The sequence below is a fragment of the Schistocerca nitens genome, chromosome 9 (assembly GCF_023898315.1).
Source record: "Schistocerca nitens isolate TAMUIC-IGC-003100 chromosome 9, iqSchNite1.1, whole genome shotgun sequence".
Lineage (NCBI taxonomy): Eukaryota > Metazoa > Arthropoda > Insecta > Orthoptera > Acrididae > Schistocerca > Schistocerca nitens.
In genome coordinates, this window is record NC_064622.1 from 68,285,672 (window position 1) to 68,307,034 (window position 21,363).

The 21,363-nt window shown below is 46.0% G+C and overlaps 1 protein-coding gene and 1 non-coding gene across 2 annotated transcripts in view; both read left to right on the forward strand.

Moving 5' to 3' along the window:
• LOC126204013 (sarcoplasmic calcium-binding protein) overlaps nt 1-21,363 on the forward strand; it is a 186,685-nt gene that overhangs the window by 15,704 nt on the left and 149,618 nt on the right. The gene's annotated exons all lie outside the window — the stretch shown is intronic.
• Nucleotides 17,840-17,912, forward strand: Trnag-acc (transfer RNA glycine (anticodon ACC)). Its single transcript has one exon. It is a non-coding gene; the product is annotated as a tRNA-Gly (tRNA).

Consider the following 21,363-nt stretch of genomic DNA (forward strand, 5'->3'; position numbering starts at 1 on the left):
CACAATGTCGGCACTAGTACAGTGTATATCCACCTTTCGCAGCAATGCAGGCTGCTATTCTCCCATGGAGACGATCGTAGAGATGCTGGATGTAGTCCTGTGGAACGGCTTGCCATGCCATTTCCACCTGGCGCCTCAGTTGGACCAGCGTTCGTGCTGGACGTGCAGACCGCGTGAGACGACGCTTCATCCAGTCCCAAACATGCTCAATGGGGGACAGATCCGGAGATCTTGCTGGCCAGGGTAGTTGACTTACACCTTCTAGAGCACGTTGGGTGGCGCGGGATACATGCGGACGTGCATTGTCCTGTTGGAACAGCAAGTTCCCTTGCCGGTCTAGGAATGGTAGAACGATGGGTTCGATGACGGTTTGGATGTACCGTGCACTATTCAGTGTCCCCTCGACGATCACCAGTGGTGTACGGCCAGTGTAGGAGATCGCTCCCCACACCATGATGCCGGGTGTTGGCCCTTTGTGCCACGGTCGTATGCAGTCCTGATTGTGGCGCTCACCTGCACGGCGCCAAACATGCATACGACCATCATTGGCACCAAGGCAGAAGCGACTCTCATCGCTGAAGACGACACGTCTCCATTCGTCCCTCCATTCACGCCTGTCGCGACACCACTGGAGGCGGGCTGCACGATGTTGGGGCGTGAGCGGAAGACGGCCTAACGGTGTGCGGAACCGTAGCCCAGCTTCATGGAGACGGTTGCGAATGGTCCTCGCCGATACCCCAGGAGCAACAGTGGCCCTAATTTGCTGGGAAGTGGCGGTGCGGTCCCCTACGGCACTGCGTAGGATCCTACGGTCTTGGCGTGCATCCGTGCGTCGCTGCGGTCCGGTCCCAGGTCGACGGGCACGTGCACCTTCCGCCGACCACTGGCGACAACATCGATGTACTGTGGAGACCTCACGCCCCACGTGTTGAGCAATTCGGCGGTACGTCCACCCGGCCTCCCGCATGCCCACTATACGCCCTCGCTCAAAGTCCGTCAACTGCACATACGGTTCACGTCCACGCTGTCGCGGCATGCTACCAGTGTTAAAGACTGCGATGGAGCTCCGTATGCCACGGCAAACTGGCTGACACTGACGGCGGCGGTGCACAAATGCTGCGCAGCTAGCGCCATTCGACGGCCAACACCGCGGTTCCTGGTGTGTCCGCTGTGCCGTGCGTGTGATCATTGCTTGTACAGCCCTCTCGCAGTGTCCGGAGCAAGTATGGTGGGTCTGACACACCGGTGTCAATGTGTTCTTTTTTCCATTTCCACTTATGAAATTAGTTATTAACAATCCGAACGAATTCAACAGTAATAGCAGTGTGCATGGTTACAACACTAGGAGAAAGGATGATCTTCACTATCAAGGTTAAATCTAACTTTGGCTAAGAAGGGGGTAAATTATGCTGCCAAAAAAGTCTTTGGTCACTTACCTAATAGCATCAAAAGTCTGACAGATAGCCATATAGCATTTAAAAGGAAATTAAACGAATTTCTTAATGGCAACTCCTTCTACTCATTAGATGAATTTTTGGATATAGTAAGTGGGTAATTTCCCAAACTCAAAAAAAAAAAAATGAGTGTCATGTTACGAAGTGTCGTATTCATGATCTATGGAACAAGTACTAATCTAATCTACTCCAGAAAGACTTGGCAGGAATGAACCACTGTTCATGATTGCTGGCAGCGGTGATCACGAGAATGTACAGTCGCAAGAAGAGGGCTCCGAACCAGCACATGTCACTACCGAGAGGGAAGACCATCGTGTCTCGAAGTGGAAAGCTTTACATTTATATACATTTGTATACAGTTGCGTATTTTTAACACCAGACCGACTGTAAAGATTTGATGGGGGATTCAATGCTGGAAGCTTGCGTTTCGAGGGACACACTACTGCATATCGTGAAGGTATCCCAGTACGTCGTCAAAGATTTTATAAACCATGTTTTATTAAAAAAGTATTTAAGGTTACTTAAATGTATAATAAATACATTATATAGATTAAACTGACGGAGCCTTCCAAGTGTACTCACAACCTTCACAGAGCATGCTCCAGTGCGTGTTGAAAGATTCTGTCAAGAGTATTACTAATGCGAGGTACTCCAGAACAGCTTCCGTACAGTTTGGAAAACAGGATAGAGACCCTTGTAAGCGGTGGTCAGCACAAAACTGTCCAGAAGAACACTGCCCAAGGCTGGAGAGAATCCAGGTACGAGTCACAGTCCGGCACACAGTTTTAATCAACTTTTCATAACTCGTATTCACAGTCATGTAAACTTTTTGAAAGACATGTTTACGCCAGTGACTGTTAAACTTTTTATTTCCAGTATTGCAATTTCCGCCTTAGGCCATTATCAAGTGCAGATGTTTTCGATTTAAGCCATGTCAACTTTACATACGCTGGCACTTTTATATGTCGTTGTCAAATGGTTCAAATGGCTCTGAGCACTATGGGACTTAACTTCTGAGGTCATCAGTCCCCTAGAACTTAGAACTACTTAAACCTAACTAACCTATGGACATCACACACATCCATGCCCGAGGTAGGATTCGAACCTGCGACCGTAGCGGTCGCGCAGTTCCAGACTGTAGCGCCTAGAACCGCTCGGCCACCCCGGCCGGCCATGTCGTTGTCATCTGCTGTTATATACATTCGTAACGCTGCTAAGTAGTATATGTGGACATGTGTGCTCGCACTACTTAGCAGCGTTACGAATGTATATAACAGCAGATGACAACGACATATAAATGTGCCAGCGTGTGTAAAGTTGACATGGCTTAAAGCCAAAACATCTGCACTTGATAATGGCCTAAGGCCGAAATTGCAATAGTGGAAATAAAAAGTTTAACAGACACAGTCGTTAACATGATGTCTTTCACAAAAAAAGGAAAAGAAAAACAGTTTTAATCCGCAAGAAAAATTCTAAACAGCGCACACTCCCTCTCAGACGGAAGGGTTTATTTCAGCCAAGAGCAGATTACAGCACGATACCTATTAATAGTGCCCTCCTATTACATCTTTCTGGCGCAGACGGTATGAAGTCAAACTAAATAGAGCACCCATAAAGGTATACAAGCGAAATAGCCTTATCACACTCGCTGTAGCCGACCGGTGTGGCTGAGCGGTTCTAGGCCCTTCAGTCTGGGACCGCGCGACCGCTACGGTCGCAGGTTCGAATCCTGCCTCGGGCATGGACGTGTGTGATGACCTTAGGTTAGCCAGGTTTAAGTAGTTCTGAGATCTAGGGGACTGATGACCTCAAATGTTAAGTCCCACAGTGCTCAGAGCCATTTGAACACTCGCTGTAAATAAAACGGAAAGAAATTTTAATATATGATTTCATGAGGAAGTACCTCCGTCGCCGACTTAACAGTGATATGTGGATTTGGAGAACAGTTTCTGGGACCCATTACAAAAGCAGCATCCCCCGTTCCCCTCTCTGAATTGTGCCACCCGGTCACGCCTTGTCGTTCGATAACGTTATCTTGTCCGCTATGTGAGCTCTTCCAAGTCCTACTGTTCCGCTATGTCTATAAACAGACGGCTGCTGCAACTCCGTTTCTACGTGAGCGTTCAATACGTCACTGAGCCGTTTACAAAACAGTTTACGCTTTGCTCATCATTCTGAAACGAACACCGGGAATGTATAGTAAACTAAATTTGAGCCAAACTTAGAAGAGACAATGACTTAATCATTTTCTTAAACGGTTTCTGCTTCCATCTTTTCGGCCACCTCTTTTTGGGCGTGCTATGGCAGCGCTGTATGGTTTCACAGCACTGTCAGTTTGCAAAATAGTCATCTTTTTATGCTTGTCCGTTACTAACAGTGGTGGTGGTTGTGAAGGAAGGAAGATTAGAGTTTAACGTCTTGTCGACATCGAGGTCACTAGACGGAACACGAGCTAGAAATGTTTCAAGCATGGGGAAGGAAATTGGTCGTGTCCTTTCAAAGCAACCACGCCAGCAGTCGCCTGGTGCGATTTAGGGAAATCACGAGGAATTGAAATCAGGCTGGCAGGACGCGGATTCTAGCGGTCGTCCTCACGATTGGTGACGGGGACATAGAAATGTCATATTTCATAAAAATTCGCGTGACCGATGCTGTTACTAGGTCTAAAGCCTTGTGTTACAGTGGTTAAAACAACTGAATTTATATCCACTGATCCTCAAAACTTTGTATGAGTCTGATATTGTGCCCAGAAAACTGAACGATTTTTTAAAAAATAAATAAATGTACATTCGTTCGGCTTCATGGGCCCATATGTTCCTGTACAATACAGTAAATACATCACTGCAAGTTTCGCTAATGAGTAGTACCCCATTTTCAACAACCAGGCATGAACTTTGATCAGCTGTAAAATGCACCGTGGACACCTCAGTGAAGATTTGTTTCGTTTTTCAAGATGTTGTCGTCAGCACCGTTGCGACAGGCATCTGTTTCTGCGGAAACACAAGTGCTTTATAAAACTTTTTTTCTACTTCAGTTACTTATTTTATTAATATTTTTTAGCACGACGCGCTCTGTAGCATGCTGCAATCTTCAGATAGTTTACAGCTGCATTTGGCAGTGAGGTTATGGATCGAATTTTACCGCTTTACAGAAAGATTAATTTATTTCAGTGTATGCTTTAAGTGGTAGTTTTAAATTATCTCACTGATGTCCTTACTTACATTTTTGCTGAATGTGTATTTGTCTGGCACGCAGAGCACAGTATTTAAAACAACATCACTTAAAGCGCTTTCACATTCAGTTGTTTCCATTCCAAAGATTCTTAACTGCTAAGATAACACTTATTTCAGTTGCTAAGATAGCACAAACAATAAAAATATAATAAGACTTTTACTAAGGGGCTCGTACAATTCATTCATGTATGACCTCCTAACACCTGAAATATTCATAGTAGGCCATTTGTTTCCTACGCATAAGTACTCATTTTGGAATGGTCTGCTGTCCGTTTATTTTTGATCACGCTTTGGGATGTACTGTACGTTCCAATATCGTACTTCCATTACCAGGCAGGTTAGTGAGTCAACAAATGGACCCAAAATGTATCTAGCTCAACAGAACTATTTACGCTTACAGTGCCTGCTTTACTGCTGTTACAGCTGAGGCTATTTAACACATCAGAAAAGTCTGAATGAACATCTGCCGTTCTTGAAAGTGACGTTCTGGAGTATCGTATGGACGTTTCGATCATTTCCTTGCTCGACTGATCACTCTAATATTTATATATCAACCATTTACCCCAACTCATCTGAAAGTACTCTTCAATGGTTTTGCACTGGTATTGTTACTACTAAGTTAAATTAAATAGAAGAGGAAAACGGAGAAACTGAGAGAAATTTCCTTTTACAGATAGGAAATAAACTTGTACACAGATTATTGAACTACTGTGTTTCAAGGCTTCCGTTCCACAAGGTAAAAATATAAATAAAAATCTCTGGAGTACTGCTTCTTCCGTCATTATTTCCAAATACTTGCAAGTCCATCGGCGTCATTATCGAGTGGACGTCTTCTCCAAAGAGAAAAATAAACCTTTCACAAATGCTACATTGCTGACAGAATTGCGTATAGGATACAGGCCAACTGCGCGTTTTGTTGGAAGTCCCCTGCTTTGCCGCGGGGAGAACTGTACTGTTTACTGCTGGAAGTAGGTGGCCGATGTCAACAGGTTGTTCCGCGTCCTGTACCAGTCCTTTGTAGCAACAGGTAGCAAACGTCTGACGTCTCACCAGGGGAGGGAACTTCAACGTGGCAACAGGGGAAGTGGTGTTCCTTAAGCTTCCCCAAGGCCTCTGGTGCACCGGCGGTGTCAAGTAGTCCCGTCTGGTAACAGTTCTCCAGTCCAGCAAGACAGAGCAAATGCCGTTCTTAAAAGACACGAACGATTCTCTCTAATCCTTGTCAGGAATTTGGTAAGTTTTTGTTGAAGGGGGAGGGAAGACAGGGAGAGTTGTTGAGGCGATGAACATTACAACTGAGCCACCTGTGGTTCATCTTGCATTCATCTCTTGGTCCCCCTGTACCATTTTTAACCCCCACACTTCTCTCCATTTCTAAATTGCCGATCCTTGACATCCCATAATGTGTCAGAGCAAACCGAACCCAGCAAAGCAAAAGCAGAAACGCTGAAGTCCGTTTTCAAATGTTCCTTTACATACGAAAATCCAATTTAATAATCGCATCACTGCAAACTACCACCGCCATACCTCAGCAAAAGATCTTGCTGAAAACCCAAGGAAATTATGGTCTTACGTAAAATCGGTAAGCGGGTCGAAGGCTTCCATCCAGTCACTCAGTCTGGCCTGGCAACGGAAGACAGCAAAACGAAAGCTGAAATTTTAAATTTAGCATTTGAGAAATCTTTCACGCAGGAGGATCGTACAAACATACCGCCGTTTGAGTCTCGTTCAGATTCCCGTATGGAGGACGTAGTGATGGACATCCCTGAGGTTGCGAAGCAGCTGAATGGGTTGAAAATAAATAAATCACCAGGTCCTGATGGGATTCCAATTCGGTTTTACAGAGAGTACTCTACTGCATTGGCTCCTTACTTAGCTTGCATTTATCGCGAATCTCTTGCCCAACGTAAAGTCCCGAGCGACTGGAAAAAAGCGCAGGTGACGCCTGTATATAAGAAGGGTAGAAGGACGGAGCCTCAAAATTATAGACCAATATCCTTAACATCGGTTTGTTGCAGGATTGCCGGCCGCGGTGGCCGTGCGGTTCTAGGCGCTGCAGTCCGGAACCGCGGGACTGCTACGGTCGCAGGTTCGAATCCTGCCCCGGGCATGGATGTGTGTGATGTCCTTAGGTTAGTTAGGTTTAAGTAGTTCTAAGTTCTAGGGGACTGATGACCTAAGATGTTAAGTCCCATAGTTCTCAGAGCCATTTGAACCATTTGTTGCAGGATTCTCGAACATATTCTCAGTCCGAATATAATGAATTTCCTTGAGACAGAGAAGTTGCGGTCCATGCATCAGCACGGCTTTAGAAAGCAACGCTCCTGCGAAACGCAACTCGCCCTTTTTTCACATGATATCTTGCGAACCATGGATGAAGGGTACCAGACGGATGTCATATTCCTTGACTTCCGGAAAGCGTTTGACTCGGTGCCCCACTGCAGACTCCTAACTAAGGTACGAGCATATGGGGTTGGTTCCAAAGTATGTGAGTGGCTCGAAGACTGCTTAAGTAATAGAACCCAGTACGCTGTCCTCGATGGTGAGTGTTCATCGGAGGTGAGGGTATCATCTGGAGTGCCCCAGGGAAGTGTGGTAGGTCCGCTGTTGTTTTCTATCTACATAAATGATCTTTTGGATAGGGTGGATAGCAATGTGCGGCTGTTTGCTGATGCTGTGTTGTACGGGAAGGTGTCGTCGTTGAGTGACTGTAGGAGGATACAAGATGACTTGGACATGATTTGTGATTGGTGTAAAGAATGGCAGCTAACTCTAAATATATATATATAAATGTAAATTAATGCAGATGAATACGAAAAAGAATCCTGTAATGTTTGAATACTCCATTAGTAGTGTAGCGCTTGACACAGTCACGTCGATTAAATATTTGGGCGCAACATTGCAGAGCGATATGAAGTGGGACAAGCTTGTAATGGCAGTTGTGGGGAAGGCGGATAGTCGTCTTCGGTTCATTGGTAGAATTTTGGGAAGATGTGGTTCATCTGTAAAGGAGACCGCTTATAAAACACTAATACGACGTATTCTTGAGTACTGCTCGATCGTTTGGGATCCCTATCAGGTCGGATTGAGGGAGGACATAGAAGCAATTCAGAGGCGGGCTGCTAGATTTGTTACTGGTAGGTTTGATCATCAAGCGAGTGTTACGGAAATGCTTCAGGAACTCGGGTGGGAGTCTCTAGAGGAAAGGAGGTGTTCTTTTCGTGAATCGCTACTGAGGAAATTTAGAGAACCAGCATTTGAGGCTGACTGCAGTACAATTTTACTGCCGCCAACTTACATTTCGCGGAAAGACCACATCCATGCCCGAGGCAGGATTCGAACCTGCGACCGTAGCAGTCGCGCGGTTCCAGACTGAAGCGCCTAGAACCGCTCGGCCACACCGGCCGGCATTGTACAATATAATACGCTTGACATCCACTTATTTTACAATATAAGAGTATGTTCTGAGCTCAAACATAATGAGATATCTCGAACATAATGGCATCCTCCTTGCTAGCCAGCATGGATTGAGAAAATACTACGGATCAGGGCAGTCAGGCAGATGCACAACTGTGCTTATTATCAAAACTACACTCTCACGTGGAAGTTGTGACGGGGTTGAGGATTTTTTGGTGAGGAAGACAGCTTGTTGTTTTGGGTGGATAGATAGCGGCAAGTGTAGAAGCAACGTCTGGTGTGTTGGGGTTCTTGCTGTTGATGTTTTAAATTAATGCTCCTGTAGACAATATTAAAAGTACCCTCAGACGTTTAGTAATTATGCAGTTTTCTGTAATCAAGTAGTGCCTGAAAAAAAGCTGCAAAAATATTGTCGGATCTTCACAAGATTTGAAACTGGCGCGCGGACTGGCAACTTGCTTTAAACAGAAATGTAAATTTGTGCACTTCACCAAACGGAAAAACATAGTGCCCGCGCGGTCGGGGGCGTCCTATCACGGTTCGGGCGGCTCCCCCCGTCGGAGGTTAGAGTCCTCCCTCGGGTATGTGTGTGTGTGTGTGTGTGTGTGTGTGTGTGTGTGTGTGTGTGTGTGTGTGTGTGTGTGTGTTGTCCTTAGCGTAAGTTAGTTAAAGTTGGATTAAGTAGTGTGTAAGCCTAGAGACTGGTGACCTCAACAGCTTGGTTCTGTAAGATCTTATCACAAATTTCCAAAAACATAATATCCTATGACTGCAATATCAATGAGTCACAGTTGGAATCGGTCAACTTATACAAATACCTCGGCGTAAAACTTTGTAGAGATAGGAAATGGAACAATCACATACGCTCCATAGTAAGTAATGCAGGTGACAGACTTCGGTCCATTGATAGAATACTAGGAAAAAAACAGTCTACAAAAGGGATCGCTTACAAATTATTCGATCGGCCTATCCTAGGATATTGCTCAACTGTGTGTTACCAGTACCAAGTACCACTAACAGAGGGTATTTAACTTATACATAGAAGGCCAGCGAGCGTGGTCACATGGTAGTTTGTGCCACAGAGATGATGAATAAACAGAACTGGCAGACAGTTGAAGACAGGCGCAAACTATCCCTAAAGTTTCATGAACCAGCATTAGATGGTGAATATAGGAACTTGCTACAACTCCTTACGTGTCGCCCCCATCGGGATCGTGAGGAAAAGATTAGATTAATTACAGTCCGTACGTCGGCTGGAGTGGCCGAGCGGTTCTAGGCGCTACAGTCTGGAACTGCGTGACCGCTACGGTCGCAGGTTCGAATCCTGCCTCGGGCATGGCTGTTTGTGATGGCCTTAGGTTAGTTCGGTTTAAGTAGTTCTAAGTTCTAGGGGACTGATGACCACAGAAGTTAAGTCCCATAGTGCTCAGAGCCATTTTGAACAGTCCGTACAGAGGCATTTAAACAATCATTTATCCTGCGCTCCATAAGTGAATGGAACGGGGAGAAACCCTAACTACTGGTACTGTAGTCTGTACCTTCTGCTATGCGCTTCACACTGGTTTGTAAAGCATAGATGTACATGTAATTGGTGTGAAGCTGTGGTAAGAAGTGTACACTACATGACGTAAATGCTGCATGGGCGGAGATGTGACTACATTTGTTATTTAAAATTATGTACTATACAGTGGAGGTTGACACGCTGGTAAGGCTGCTAGTCTCACTTTCAGGATGAGATGGTTCAGATCCCATCGTCGTCCGCCCACATTTCGCTTTCATGGTGACTCCCAAGTTTTCTTCTCCCATCCAAGTCCAACCTGGATGGTTGTCAGCCTTTAATGGCTTCGCTGTTGATGAGATGTTTAATTCTCCCCTCGCTTCCTATTCGTCGCCCCCTAATTATACAATATTGCAATCAGGTTTTTCCTGTAGCAACTTGACAATTTATTACTTGAAAACTGGAGTGAAGTTAATTACTTTAAAATTAATAATAGTGTTTAAAATTTCTCTTGGAAATTGGAAATTTGTGGTAAGGACTATGGGACCAAACTACTGAGGTCATCGGCCCCTAGGCTTACGCACTACTTATTCTAACTTAAATTAGCTTACACTAAGGACCACACACACACACACACACACACACGCCCGAGGGAGGACTCGAACCTCCGGCAATTTTTCTTGTAAGCGCGTTATTTAGCCTGTGAAAGACTCCAACAACACTGTAAAACATAACAATATTTTCCGACATTTCTAATGGTTATTTCGGTTAACGCTATTGTTAGTAGTGTGGCTTCGTCGCCGAATGCCATACAGATGCAGAGCTTACTCGGTGGTTTGTAGTTACTGCGAAGCAGTAGTACTAAACGTAACAGGATAATGAACCGGTGAATAGGTCGGAAGAACCAAAGAAGTATACCAACTCGAGTACCGTTCTGGATTCGCATTCGGGGAAACGGTAGCGCAAACACCCGTGCGTTAATCCTGAATCAAGTTTTCCGTGATTTACGTCAAATGCCTTTGAAATGATTCCCTTTGCCATCTTTGTTCAGTCCGAACTTGTTTTCTGCCTCTGATGACCTCGTTATCGACGGGTCGTTAAATACTAACCGGCTTTCCGTTCTTCCTTTCAACAGAGTCACACGTTATGCAGCTCTGTGTAGCTTTTACCAGCCATTGGGAGCCAAACTTCCTGTACCAAAAACTTGTAACACGAGAATTGTAGTCATGACTAGACAGAACTTGATGAAGACTTGAAACTAGCTGCTGGTGGAGTTCATTACGCGATTAATGCGGCTCAGCTGCAGCCAGTAATGCTACTCATATAGGTGGGAATGAAACAATTGAAAGACAGAAGGTAAAGAAACCTGATGATAGATGCATTGGGAGAGTCCGGATGAAACTGTATTTTAGCCTGCAAAACATTTGTAGGCCTAGATTGATAATGACGTGTTTGGAATCAGTGAGATTGAAATAACATACACAAATAGGGTGTAGAAATAACAGTTTGAGCAGAAGTGTAGGGCAGAATGACTCCATAAAACGAAGGGCTTTGAGTATTTGAGCTAGAAGTCTGAACTAAACTCCGCCCGAACAGGCCAACGGTACCGACCGGCCGCCGGGTCATCCTCAGCCCACAGTCGTTACTAGATGTGGATATGGAGGGGCATGTGGTCAGCACACCACTCTCCCGGCCATTTTGTCAGTTTACGAGACCAGAGCCGCTACTTCTCAGTCAAGCAGCCTCACAAGGGCTGAGCGCACCTCGCTTGCAAACAGCGCTCGGCAGACCGGATGGTCACCCATCCAAGTGCAGGCCCAGCCCGACAGCGCCCAACTTCGATGATCCGACGAGAATCGGTGTCGCCACTGCGACAAGGCCTTTGGCATTGAACTATGGGTCTCAGTTGCATATTTTCGGCGCCACATGAACGTAACTGAAACCTGATATATGGACGTCTTTACTTAAAATGGAAAAGTAATTCAGACAAAATATATACGTAAACAAAATGTTTGGACTAACTAATCGTCAGGATGAGAATAAGAAAAACTTCATCACATACTCGTGCACGTGTTTCGTACTTAGCTGACGTACCATACACCACTTATTTAGAAAGGAAGACAATCGTCCATGTTTCGTGTTATAAGTCCTAAAATGGTGAAAGTAAATGGAAAAGGAGTATGTTCTTGTATACAGGCTGGCCACCATGTAACTGACACGAGTATGTTGCAGCAAATGTTCAAACTGACCACCGTTTCCACTCTGGCGTATAACGCTACAGCTATGAAGGGATTGGTGTTTTCTCTGAAATACACCAGGTATAGTATGAATCACTTATGCTGCTACCACAGTGCGATCCACCAACTACCGTCCACTCGCAGCTGATGGTGCACACGAGCAGTCTTTCATGGTGTCCCAGAGGAAAAATTCCAGCGGTGTCAAGTCTGGCGAACGTAGAGGCCACCGCGTTTCCTACCGTGTCCGATCCATGTGCCAGCAAATGTTCTCGAACAGCATGTGCAACATGTGGAGTTGCGCCGTCATGTTGGAACCAAAGGTTCTGCCTAACTCCAAGCGGTACATCCTCCAGGATTGCAGGCAAAACTTGCAACAACACAAGGTACGTGTGAGCACTCAACCTTTGAGATAACGTATAGGGCCCGGTGAGAGGAAGAAGAGAAGGAGATCAGTATTTAACGCCCCGTCGATAACGAGTTCATTAGAGAGGGAGCATAATCTCAGATTAGGGAAGGATGGTGAAACAAATCGGCCGTGCCCTTTCAAAGGAACCATCCCGGAATTTGCATGAAGCGACTCAGGGAAATGACGGAAAACCTAAATCAGGATGGCCGGGCGCGGGTTTGGACCGCCGTCCTTCCGAATGCGAGTCCAGTGTGCTGAACACTGCGCCACCTCGCTCGGTCCCAATTGACGAGTCATTCACAATTCCCGCACAATTCACGGACATTCGTTGCGTGAGGATTATGTAGTGCCCAAACGTAGCTGTTGTATGACTTGAAAATGCCTTCACGGGTAAAGAGAGCCTCGTCCGTAAACTACACACGTTCAGGGAAATGCGGCTGTGATGCTACTCGTTGTAAGAAGCAGTTAACAAATTCCAGACGACTAGGGAAATCGTCCGGACCCTTAGCTTGTGCCTTCCGTCGCTGGAGAGGATGTACACCAATCTCATGAGCGACAATCCACATGTGACACTGCTCCACGTCAAGAGCGATTCGACTGCTATCTGTCGTTGGATCTTGCTCTACGCAATCTTCGTCAAGCTCAACTGTAGCCCTCAGAGATCCTATCTCTCATTCTTCTGTCAACTGACACAAAAGTGTTTTTTCTGAGGAAGCCTGCATCCTGGATAACATTCCTTGTAAATCCTCCGAGCCTCCCTTGAATTGCCATGAGCAGTGCCTTAGGCCAAGAGCACGTCACTTAGGTCATTTCAGGTGAAACCGTATTCCATGTCGTTTCTTCACAAAATTCACTCAGCCGTTGGTACCTACTCTAGTCGGACCACTGCAGTTACTGTGTACGATGGAAGGGTACTTAAAACCGACATTCTGCTCTGCACATCAATCTCACCCAGTGACAGTGAGCAGAGTGCAGTTTGTTTACATTTAGCAAACACGAACACGTTTCAGACTTGAAGACCGTGACGCAGCCGGAGTTGATGTTGATGCATGTAAATAGTAAATATGCTACAGCGACCCCTAGTTCCTATACTCAGATTCCTTTGCTTGATGCTGTCTTTCTGTCCAGCATTGCAGGCCGGTGTGGCCGAGCGGTTCTAGGCGCTCCAGTCTGGAACCGCGCGACTGCTACGGTCGCAGGTTCGAATCCTGCCTCGGGCATGGATGTGCGTGATGTCCTTAGGTTAGTTAGGTTTTAAGTAGTTCTGAGTTCTAGGGGACTGATGACCCCAGATGTTAAGTCACATACTGCTCAGAGCTATTTGGGCCTTTTTTTTTTTTTCCTGCATTTCTCGTCAAATTGCTTTTCCGCGCACCGCAGAAGATCCGCGCGAATGATCACAGGATTGGAGGTGCCGTTTGTTTACTCTTTAGTAGAGGATAAACTGCATGTAAATTTAGGAGAGTTAAAACTGTGTGCCGGAAGAGGGTTCGAACTCCAGTTACCTGCTTCGTGTTTATTCTTCTACTAGCTGCGCTATCAGACTATACCTCACGGACTGACTCTTAACTTTCCTCCTTCAGTCTCTGCAAACTTTCAGAATTCCACGGGGCTCACCGCGTTGTTCTCATGGGAGAGTGATGCATAAGTGATCCACAATCGGATTAAAAAAGGGCGTAAAGCAGTGTTCAATTCCTTCTCTTCTGCTACTTCAACTGTATGTTGAAGAAGCGACGAAGTAAAAACGAGAAAGATTCTGAAGTGGGATTAAAATTCGTGATGAAATGACATCAATGTGACGTTCGCTGACGACAAGGGTATCTTCGTGAAACTAGGTAAGAATTGCAAGACCTGTGGAATGGAAAGCACAACCTGCGGAGTACATACGCTCAGATGATAAAAATCATGTATGCGCATGTACAGATAGCGGTAGTATCGCGTACACAAGCTATAAGAGGGCAGTGCATTGGCGGGGTAGTCATTTGAACTCACAAGGGAACCTCCCCATCGCACCCCCCTCAGATTTAGTTATAAGTTGGCACAGTGGATAGGCCTCGAAAAACTGAACACAGATCAATTGAGAAAACAGGAAGAAGTTTTGTGGAACTGTGAAAAAATAAGCAAGTTATACAAACTGAGTAGTTCATGGGAAGATATGCAATATCAAGGACAACAAGAACGCAGGAGCGCTATGGTCTCGTGGTAACGTGAGCAGCTGCGGAACGAAAGGTCCTTGGTTCAAATCTTCCATCGAGTGAAAATTTTAATTTTTTATTTTCAGTTTATGTGACAAACTCTTATGTTTTCATCACTTTTTTGGGAGTGATTATCACAGCCACAAGAAAACCTAAATCGGGCAAGGTAGAAGAATCTTTTTACCCATTCGCCAAGTGTACAAGTTAGGTGGGTCGACAACATATTCCTGTCATGTGACGCACATGCCGTCACCAGTGTCGTATAGAATATATCAGACATGTTTTCCTGTGGAGGAATCGATTGACCTATGACCTTGCGATCAAATGTTTTCGGTTCCCATTGGAGAGGCACGTCCTTTCGTCTACTAATCGCACGGTTTTGCGATGCGGTCGCAAAACAAAGACACTAAACTTATTACAGTTAACAGAGACGTCAGTGAACGAACGGACAGATCACAGCTTTGCGAAAATAGAGAAAGTAAAATTTTCACTCGAGGGAAGACCTGAACCAAGGACCTCTCGTTCTGCAGCTGCTCACGCTACCACTTGACCACGCCGCTCCTGAGCTCACACTGTCATGATGTTGCCTATGTGGTCCATGGACTACTCAGTTTGTATATTCTGCGTATTTTTTCACAGTTCCACACAACTTCTTCCTGTTTTCTCAATTGATCTGTGTTCAGTTTATCAAGGCCTATCCACTGTGCCAACTTATAACTAAATCTGAGGGGGGGGGGGGGGTGCGATGGGGAGGTTCCCTTGACAGTAAAATCATGTGAACAGGTTTCCGACGTGATTATGGCCACATGACTAGAATTAACAGACTTTGAAAGCAGAATAGTAGTTGGAGCTAAACACATGGGACATTCCATTTCGGAAATTGTTAGCGAATTTAATTGTTCCGCGATCCACAGTGTCAAGAGCGTGTCGAGGATACCAAATGTCAGACATTACCTCTCACCACAGATTACGCAGTGGCCGACAGCCTTCACTTAACGACCGAGAGCAGCGGCGTCTGCGTAGAATTGTCAGTGCTAACAGACAAGCAACATTGCGTGAAATAACCGCAGAAGTCAATGGGGAACGTACGACGGAACGTATCAGGTAGGACAATGAGGCTTCAATGGGCTATGGCAGCAGACGACGGATGCGAGTGCCTTTGCTAACTGTACGACATCACCTGCAGCGCCTCTCCTCGGTTCGTGACTGTATCGGTTGGTCACTAGACGACAGGAAAATCACGACCTGGTCAGATGATTTCCAATTTTAGTTGGTAAGAGCTGATGGTAGGGTTCCACTGTGGCGTAGGCCCCAGAAGCCATGGACCCTAGTTGCCAACAAGGCACTATGCAAGCGGATGGCAGCTCAATAATGGTACGGAGTGTGTTTACATGGAATAGACTGGGGTCTTTGGTTTAACTGAGCCGATCATTGACTGGAAACGGCTGGGTTGGGCTACTTGGAGACCATTTGCAGCCATTCGTGGACTTCCAAGTTCTCAAACAACGATGGAACTTTTTATAGACGACAGCAGTCATGTCACCAGGCCACAATTGTTCACGATTAGTTTGAAGAATATGCTGGACAATTCGAGCGAATATTTTGACCACCCGGATCGACCTACACGAATCCCGCCGAACATTTATGGGGCATAATCGAGAGGTCAGCTCGTGCGCAAAATCCTGCACCGGCAACACTTTCGCAGTTATGGCCGGCTATAGAGGCAGCATGGCTCAGTATTTCTGCAGATGACCTCCAACGACTTGTTGAGTCCATGTTAAATCCAGTTGCTGCAATATGTCGGGCAAAAGGAGGTGCGACCCGATGTTTGTAGGTATCACGTGACTTTTGTCTCCTCACTGTATATGGATTCAGAGTAAACCAATGAAAGACGAAGTAATTGAAGACCACCAGAAATGAGATTAGCAAGAAATTTTACATCGAAATTTGGGACCATTTGGTGGGCTATATGAAGGAATTTTGCAACCTTGGAAACAAAATCAGTCGTAGCAGACCAACCAATCAGGACATAAGAGGCAGACTAGTGCAGACAAAGAGAGTACTCCTCGCCAGAAGAAGTCTAATAGTACCAAGCATAAACCCTAACTTGAGAGCCGGCTGCTGTGGCCGAGCGGTTCTAGGAGCTTCAGTCCGGAACCGCGCTGCTGCTACGGTCGCAGGTTCGAATCCTGCCTCGGGCACGGATGTGTGTGCTGTCCTTAGGTCAGTTAGGTTTAAGTAGTTATAAAGTGTAGGGGACTGATGACCTCAGATGTTAAGTCCCATAGTGCTTAGAGCCATTTGAAACATTTTTTGAACCTAACTTGAGAAAGAAAATGACCGGAACGTACGTTTGGGGCACAGTATTGTAAGGAAGTCGATCATGGATTTTGGGGACACCGGTAAAGGAGAGAATCGTTGCGTTTGAAATGCTGCCTATTCAAAAAAAAAAAAAAAATTGTTTGCACCACACACACACAACTACCTTGGTAGCAGCCTCTGATGATTAGTGCACACCTGACTCGTTTTGGGAGAGCCTATAGTTTTCATTCCAATGGCACACGTCAAAGAAATAACAGCTTAGCATGTCACAAAACTTTAAAGCGTAAGTCTGGGCAGGTTAAATAAGCGAATAAACAAGTACAGTTGATTAGGTTACTGGCATAGTCATTAATGTTGTTTCTAATTATATATAATCAAGATTAACCACGACAGCATACAGGTTGCAACATTTCTTTCTGGAATCGACAGTACAAGAAATCTGTTGTCTTGCCACAAAAAAAAAAAAAAAAAAAAAAAAACAAAAACTAAGGCCCAGCTTTCTTATGGTGCGATTTGTCGTTATTAACATAGGCTAAAATCAGAAGAGCACTATAGGCATTTGAGCTCGGTTCCTCCGTAATGCGAGCGCAGAGCTTTGGACCGGTGGGCACTAACAGGTTGAGTGTAATCTCCCATGTAGCCGGTTCCCGCCTTGCAATAGAGAACGGCGAAAACTTCCACGCTTCTTACAAGACCAGTCCACTGGTTGCGCTAGTGCTGCTGTTATTAAGGCCGCATTGTGGGGTAATTAAGACTCCGGCCTCCCATTCGAGAATTTGCCCTAGAATTTCAACGAGCCTTAATAACATCGTTTGCTGTGACATTTAACTGCGTCCCGGCCAGGTGCAGTGGAATCGGTACGGCGCAACTTTCTCTGCAACTCGCGAAAGCATTGCAGTGTGTGTATCGAATAGCGCACGCCGACGCAAAAATTGAGTCTGGATAACTGCGTCCTCCATGGCCATCAAGACTGCCGTAGCTGTAGGGGCCAACGCGCAGCGAATGAAGGTCGAGTCACAATAGGGACGCATACACTGAGGTGACATAAGTCATGGAATAATTCCTAATATCATGTCCGCCTCCGTAGCGCAGCGGTAGCGTTACTGCCTACCGAGCAAGGAGGCCCGGGTTCGATTCCCGGCAGGGGACGGGGTGTTGTGTGTTTTTCATCATCATTGACACGCAAGTCGCCGAAGTGGCGTCAATTAAAATAGGACTTGCAATATGTCGGTCGAATCCCGAAGGGGATATCCCGGCCAATAAATGCCATGCGATCATTTTATTCCATGTCGAATCTCCTTTTCCCCTGCATAGTGCAGAAGCTCGGCGTGGCAAGGACTCAATAAGTCGTTGAAAGTCCCCTGCATGAATACTGAGCCATGCTGCCTCTAGAGCCGTTAATAATTGCGAAAGTTCCGCCGGTGCAGGATTTTATGCACGAACTGACTTCTCCATTATGTCCCATAAATGTTCAATGTGGTTCAATCTGGGCAGCCAAATCATTCACTCGAATTGTCGGGAATGTTCTTCAAATCAATTAGCAGCTGTGGCCTGGTGACATGGCGCATTGTCATCCATAAAAATTCCATCGTTGAATGGCTGCAGATGGTCCTCAAGTAGCCGAACGAAACCATTTTCGGTCAATAATCGGTTCAGTTGGAACAGAGGGCAAAGTCAAACACAGCCCACATCATTATAGAGCCGCCACCAACTTGCACAGAGCCTTGTCGACAACTTGTGTCCATGGTTTCGTGGGGTCTGCGCCACAATCGAATCCCACTGTCAGCTCTTATCAACTGAAATCAGCACTCATCTGACCAGACCACGGTTTTCCAGTCCTCTAGGGTCCAACCGAAATGGTCACGAGCCCAGGAGAGACGCTGCAGGCTATGTCGTGCTGTTAGCAAAAACACTCGCGTCGGTCGTTTGCTGCCATAGCTCATTAACGCGAAATTACGCCGCATTGTCCTAACAGATACGTTTGTCGTACGTCCCACATTTGATTCTGCCGTTATTCCACGCAGTGTTGCTTGTCTGTTAGCACTGACAACTCTACGGAAACGCCGCTGCTCTCGGTCGTTAAGTGAAGGCTGTCGGCCACTGCGTTGTCCGGGGTGAGACGTGATTCCTGGAATTTGGTATTCTTGACACGCTCTTGACAGTGTGGATCTTGGAATGTTGAGTTCTCTAATGATTTCCGAAATGGAATTTACCATATACACTACTGGCCATTAAAATTGCTACACCACGAAGATGACGTGCTACAGACGCGAGATTTAACGGACAGGAAGAAGATGCTGTGATATGCAAATGATTAGCTTTTCAGAGCATTCACACAAGGTTGGAGCAGGTGGCGACACCTACAACGTGCTGACGTGAGGAAAGTTTCCAACCGATTTCTCATACACAAACAGCAGTTGACCGGCGTTGCCTGGTGAAACGTTGTTGTGATGCCTCGTGGAAGGAGTAGAAATGCGTACTTCTCGTTTCCAACTTTGATAAAGGTCGGATTGTAGCCAATCGCGATTGCGGTTATCGTATCGCGACATTGCTGCTCGCGTTGGTCGAGATCCAATGACTGTTAGCAGAATATGGAATCGGTGGGTTCAGAATGGTAATAAGGAACGCCGCACTGGATCCCAACGGCCTCATATCACTAGCAGTCGAGATGACAGGCATCTTATCCGCATGGCTGTAACGGATCGTGCGGCCACGTCTCGATCCCTGAGTCAACAGATGGGGACGTTTACAAGTCAACAAGCATCTACACGAACAGTTCGACGACGTTTGCAGCATCATGGACTACCGGCTCGGAGACCGTGGTTGCGGTTACCCTTGACGCTGCATCACATACAGGAGCGCCTGAGATGGTGTACTCGGCGATGAACCTGGGTGCACGAATGACAAAACGTAATTTTTTCGGATGAATCCAGGTTGTGTTTACAGCATCATGATGGTCGCATAGGTTTTTGGCGACATCGCGGTGAACCCACATTGAAAGCGCGTATTCGTCATCACCATACTGGCGTATCACCCGGCGTGATGCTATGGGGGGCCATTGGTTTAGGGTCACCTCTTGTTCGCATTGACGGCACTTTGAACAGTCGACGTTACATTTCAGATTTGTTACGACCCGTGGCTCTACCCTTCATTGGATCCCTGTGAAACCCTACATTTCAGCAGGATAATGCACGACCGCATGTTGCAGGTCCTGCACGGGTCTTTTTGGATACAGAAAATGTTCGACTGCTGCCCTGGCCAGCACATTCTCCAGATCTCTCACCAAGTGAAAACGTCTGGTCAATGGTGGTCGAGCAACTGGCTCGTCACAATACGCCAGTCACTACTCTTGATGAACTGTGATATCGTGTTGAAGCTGCATGGGCAGCTGTACCTGTACACGCCATCCAAGGTCTTTTTGACTCAATGCCCAGACGTATCAAGGCCATTATTACGGCCAGAGGTGGTTGTTCTGCGTACTGATTTCTCACGATCTATGCACCCAAATTGCGTGAAAATGTAATCACGTGTCAGTTCTAGTATAATAAACTTGTCCAATGAATACCCGTTTATCATCTGCATTTCTTCTTGGTGTAGCAATTTTAATGGCCAGTAGTGTACTTAGTTCCAACTACCATTCTGCGCTCAAAGTATGTTAATTCCCTTCGTGCGACCGTATTCACGTCGGAAACCTTTTTACGTGAATCACCTGAGTACAAATTACAGTTCTGCTAGTACGTTGTGTACATATACTACCGCCATCTGTATGTGTCCCATGAATTTTGAGTCCTACCATTCTGTCTCGCGGTAGCGTTCTCGCTTCCCGAGCACGGGGTCCCGGGTTCGATTCCCGGCGGGGTCAGGGATTTTCTCTGCCTCGTGATGACTGGGTGTTGTGTGTTGTCCTTAGGTTAGTTAGGTTTAAGTAGTTCTAAGTTCTAGGGGACTGATGACCATAGCTGTTAAGTCCCATAGTTCTCAGAGCCATTTGAACCATGAATTTTTACACCTCGCTGTACTCCAGAAGGGTCACAGAGTTTGCTCATATTTCGCTCTATTCTGGTACATACTTGGGTGTAACAAACGCTACTGTTATTTGATGCGCTTCTCAAGCATTTGCGAGAAATCGACGTCCTAAGGCTCACGGGTTTATTGAGTTCCACGAGAGCGCCAGCCGTCGTGCAGAGGCTATAGCTCAACGGGCTGAAGATGCGAATAGATTCACACTTCAAGGAACGGAACGCCAAAAGATCCACAGTGCATTCACATTCACTCAGGCGGCCAACGGAACGGAACGGAAAATCGACGTCAAGGTTGAATTGTCGACGATGAATGACAGTGCCCTCGTATGCTGACATTGCGTCCCTTTGCGTCTTCCTAGTCTTTATTTTTCATTATTCTGCTTTGTTTTTGCAACAGTTCCGTGGAACTAGCACCTTTTTCCACTGACTGTTCGCCCAGAAGACAAATCAAAATTTGAATGAGAAGTATGATTTAGGTTGTTCAACAGATCAAATAAACAGAGCGAATGCCTACACAGTATGTAATACAGGCCATTAATTCATTAAGTAATTTTCATTAGATAACATTTTTTAATGGTG